The sequence below is a fragment of the Littorina saxatilis genome, linkage group LG2 (genome assembly GCF_037325665.1).
Source record: "Littorina saxatilis isolate snail1 linkage group LG2, US_GU_Lsax_2.0, whole genome shotgun sequence".
In the NCBI taxonomy this organism is placed as follows: Eukaryota; Metazoa; Mollusca; class Gastropoda; order Littorinimorpha; family Littorinidae; genus Littorina; species Littorina saxatilis.
This window is the reverse complement of record NC_090246.1, coordinates 22,733,838-22,738,965: the sequence shown is the minus strand read 5'-3', so window position 1 is coordinate 22,738,965 and position 5,128 is coordinate 22,733,838. Positions and strand designations below refer to the sequence as shown.

Below are 5,128 nucleotides of genomic sequence, written 5' to 3'. Positions count from 1 at the left end.
TTTATTACTCAAGGATGGAGATTTTAGGCTCACGCCTAGTCTTACAATCTGTCCCTGCTAAACTAAGACATAAAAGTAAAGACAATAAAAGGACAATAGAGAGGGAGGGGGAGAGAGGGAGGGGGAGAGAGAAAGAGGAGGGAGAAGAGAGGGTGAGACTGAGAGAGAGAGGGGGAGGGAGGGAGAGAGAGAGAGCGAGAGAGAGAGAGAGCGAGAGAGAGAGAGAGAGAGAGAGAGAGAGAGAGAGAGGGAGGAGAGATAGAGGGGGTGAGAGAGAGAGATTTTCCAAATCTCATACTAACACTGAGACTAGAACTGGAGAATAATGACGCACTCCAAACTTTGTGAATGCTAGGTAGGACCCGATCATTGTGTGGTTGTTTGCTCCTGTGGTTGTTACCGCCGTAAAAGCGCCCTGTGGTGCAAACTGTAAACAAACTGCAACGTATTTTCGATTCACGTCGAGCGATTGGCAATCGCAATGTCAGTGAATAACAACCTGCAGCCAACTGCGCAGAAGTTTATTTTGGGTTGGGGGTTTTCCCGGGGTACTCTAGGCTTTTGCCTGCAGTGGAAAATTACTGAGATCAATCCCCTTTTGGGATCATTTTTTTTCTTCTACCAATTATAAACATGTTATGGCGTAAGACATTCCAGGAAGCATGTAACCTGCGCACATCCTTTGCCCTGCCTGCACTGAGTGTAAACCGGGAAACTGGAATTCGTCTTTATTGTGTACTGGCCCGGGTTAGCCTATGTGTCAATCCCTCCTGCAACACGTTACTAATCTATTCTCTTCACTTTTGTGTAGAGTTATATGGAAAGCAGACAAGCATAGATGACACAATAAGCCGTACCCTAACCATCCCTCGTGAGAATGAAATCTTCGTAACTATCATATATAATATGTGACCCTCCACCACGAAATGAGTCGCATGTCACCTCGCGCGGTTCTGCGCTAGGCTCAATATAAGTCCGGGGAGTGTCTTGTAACAGTGTGATGGTCACCTTAGTCACAGGCTTATAACTCAAACAGTTTTCGCTCTTTTCTAAAACGGGTTTCACCACTGGATAGAGCATAAAAAACTCTGTAGGAAAATGTAAAAATATGAAAATCATGCAAAGGTGACATGCAACTCATTTCGTGGTGGAGGGTCACATATACGAACTTGCTTCATGTCCCTTTACAAAAAAAATATCACCCAAGCTGGTGCATGTTTTGCAATTTATTATGGTCTTTGACTACTTTCAAGTGTAGGTAAACGCTGGAGTAAACAGCACGGTCCCCCGGGAGTACGTGCGTGGAGAGCGATTGACACAAAACTACTCGACAAGTATATATGATAATTTATGTTTAATTCAATGCAATACAGGCAGAGTTATGTGTTGGTGTTAATGTTTACCGTACAAAATTTGGAAATACGTTCAACTTACCCTCTTCTGTTCACACATACACACATACACACTGACACACACACACACACTGACACACACACACACACACACACACACATACACACACACACACACACACACACACACACACACACACACACACACACACAAACACACACTCACACACAGCATCAGCAGCAAAACCCGATACAGTACTAGTATTTATTGGTAGACATAGAAAACCTGAGGAGCACAATATTTCAATGAACGGGCTATACATATTCACGGTACACAACCTGTGAGAAGGGAAATACAAATAGTGTGCGTGGCCACAGAAAAAATGTGCAATGTAGGAAAATGAAGCAGATAGTTATTTAAGGACGGGCGCTGTGGCGGGGTGGTAAGACGTCGGCCTCTTAATCGGAAGGTCGAGGGTTCGAATCCCGGCCGCGGCCGCTTGGTGGGTTAAGTGTGGAGATTTTTCCGATCTCCCAGGTCAACTTATGTGCAGACCTGCTTGTGGCTTATCCCCCTTCGTGTGTACACGCAAGCACAAGGCCAAGTGCGCACGGAAAAGATCCTGTAATCCATGTCAGAGTTCGGTGGGTAATAGAAACACGAAAATACCCAGCATGCTTCCTCCGAAAGCGGCGTAGGGCTGCCTAAATGGCGGGGTAAAAACGGTCATACACGTACAATTCCATTCGTGTAAAAACACGAGTGTACGTGGGAGTTTCTGCCCACAAACGAAGAAGAAGAAGAAGTTATTTGGGAAATAAAGGGAAGTAAGCGCTCTAAATGCATACGGCAACCTATCTCCTGGCACCTGCGAAAATAACAAGCATTGAAACATGATGAACAAGCGACTTTCAAGTTTTGTTGTTCTCTCAAATGCCAGGATATTGGTTCCGCAGAAGTCTCACTTAATTACTAGTACGCTTGTTGCACATGTCGTGTGCATTTACAGTGCTTACTTCCCTTCGCTGATTAGGTCCGTGCAATGTATGATAAAGAGGTCAGCTTGAGACTCCAGGGATGGTGTGAAAGTTCCCAAGTGGGTGGGAAACCAAACGCTTGGTCGGTTTGGTTGAAATTGAGATGTCATTGGCATTTTAGCAAATCCAAACCGCCGTGCTTAGGTCCCACCCAGTTGGACACTTTCTAGTGTTCACCACCCCAGAAGACTATTATTCATGCATTCTTCACATTCCATTCCCGGTTCTTCTGTCCTTCACGTATAAACCGTACACGTCTTCGTTACCGTATAATTATGGTTGGAAAATAAATATCCACAGACCACCTTATCAATGAACCGCCTTATAAATAGATCACAACTGAACTATCATCGACCACCCTGTCGGTGAACCATCTTAGATCACCTTGTCGGTGAACCACCGTATATGGTTAGAAAATAATTATCGATAGACCACCTGATCAGTGAACCGCCTAATAAATAGATCACAATTTTCATAGACCACTCTGTCCATGAATAACCTTATAATTGGACGTATCATCCATTGAGCACCTTGTCAGTGAACCTCCGTATTATCAGACAACTGTTGATCACCGTGTCAATGAACATGTTGACATCTGGGCTAGTTATATATCTTACCACCCATCCCCGCCCTCAGGAAGTTAAAGCCAGGATACAAGGGGTTTATCAAATGGTTTAGTCTATTTTGTATCTTTAGGGCGCTGTCCAGATTAAGTCCAGGGTTCGTTCCAGGCTAACTTGAACTGACTTGCAGGATCGAAAGAGAAGGGAATCAAAGCAGGTTACTGCGCCGCTGGATTCACTTGGTGATCAATGAGATTTTGATTTGGAAAAGCGTGACACACGTACATACACTTCATGCATGACCATGTGAGGGGGGGATAACAGCTAAACATTTGTCTGCTTGCAGTATCTGCATCAATTGGCAGTTCAGTCAGCAGAAACCACCAAACCACAGGACCCTGTCCCGTTTACACGATCAACAATCCTACATGAACTTGATAGTGACCATCACTCTTTTTTGCCAGTTCACAGTATAACGTACGTTTTCTCCTTGAATTTCTTGCATCAATTGGCAGTGAAATCAGCACAACCAGTAAAACTATCACCACCATCCCCCGTCCCATCTGCACGATCACAATGCCCAGCCACACCATCGCTATCAAGGTGACTGTGATGAGGACAAGACGCAGAGGCAGAGGCGTCATTGTGCGAGATGGATGCGCCTCGGGAGTAGTTTTCGTCCTGCATGAAGTTGTGGGAATGGAAAGGCTGAGTGTTGTCCACCAGGGTGGGATCCATGCTGAGAGTTCCTTGCGCGGTGAGGCCGTGGATCGCTGTTGCTGCAACATTGAAAAGGTTGTGAGAGAGAAATTCAAGTTTTACGCCCTCACGGCAAAGCCATTAGGGGCATGTTCCCGGGTTTTGCCCCAACTTTAGATGAGATACACAAGTGTATGCGTATTAAGGTAGTATCATTTGCACTAATGGCAGAATGACCGAGGTCTTGTACGTGCTACTGTTGTGAAACGGGTGGTGATACCGTCTCTAGGTCTGAAGTAGTGCACGGCTTTTTTAGAACGTGTCAATATGATGACTGAGTGATGTACGACTTAGCTGTACATGACTTTAAGGATTTATAACTCTTGACTGCCGGAAAAAATGTAATAATGAAAAAAATGGCCAATTGGATAACAGATTGTGACATACAAATCAAAACAAACAGCTCGTAAGTATCTGAGAAAAAGCTCCAGGGGAGACAATCATCTTGCTGGAAGACAATTGGCTGTTTTTAACCGTTATCTCCCTTGTCCCATTATTTGTTCTTGCCGTTGCCTCTAATTCGTGTCTAATACCTACTTCAGGCAGTCAAGGTTGCACAAAGCCGAATGCTTTTCATTCTGAGCAGCAAATGCAATTGGAATAAAGACTTTGAGAAAAAAGTTTCACTTTGTAATCGTGTCTTAATAGAGATTATGATTGAGTACTGTACGACCAGCATAGCTGACCCCGGTGGGTAATTAGGGGCCGCATATATAGCCATTAAAGTGTTCATCACGGGACGAAAGTAAACTGGAGGTCAATCAGTGTCAGAATCTTAATCTGAGTGTCTCAGCTGGACGCATGCGTGTAAAGCCGTGTACAGACAGACAGACAGATGCGCGTCAGTGGTTGAAGCACACGTAGTATATTTAGTATATGTGCTTTGAGTCAATGCCAAACATAAACGCACGCACACACCCCCCCCCCCCCACAGAAACTTACTCAGGCCCACACAGACAGACAGACACACACAGACACATGCACACACACACACACACACACACACACACACACACACTCACACTCACACAAACACACACTGACACACGCACACACGCACACACACACACACACACATACACACACACACACACACACACACACACACACACACACACACACACACACACACACACACACACACACACACACTGGGATGCGGAACCACTGGGCCGCTAATAATAATTGAATGTTAAAGCTAGGCGTTTGCCTTCGCCTAAATCAAAAACACGGTTGCCTCCCTTTACACGCATCTTAAAGCAGTCATATATCACCACACGCTGAGACCTCAACAGGCTGCTTGTTGTGCATTATAGAAAAGAGGGCGTTACTTTCTGTACGCAAGTGCGATGGGCTTAGTTTCTGCTTGTTAGGCGAAAGAGGAACAGAATGTGACAAAACGGGCAAAGAAAAAGT

At 45.0% G+C, this 5,128-nt stretch overlaps 1 long non-coding RNA gene across 1 annotated transcript in view; it reads right to left on the bottom strand.

The window, feature by feature from the left end:
- Nucleotides 1-1,603: 1,603 nt before the first annotated feature.
- LOC138958504 (uncharacterized) overlaps nt 1,604-5,128 on the bottom strand; it is a 4,558-nt gene continuing 1,033 nt past the window's right edge. Inside the window, exon 2 of the long non-coding RNA XR_011453422.1 lies at nt 1,604-3,732. This is a non-coding gene — a long non-coding RNA (uncharacterized lncRNA). The remainder of the gene's footprint in view (nt 3,733-5,128) is intronic.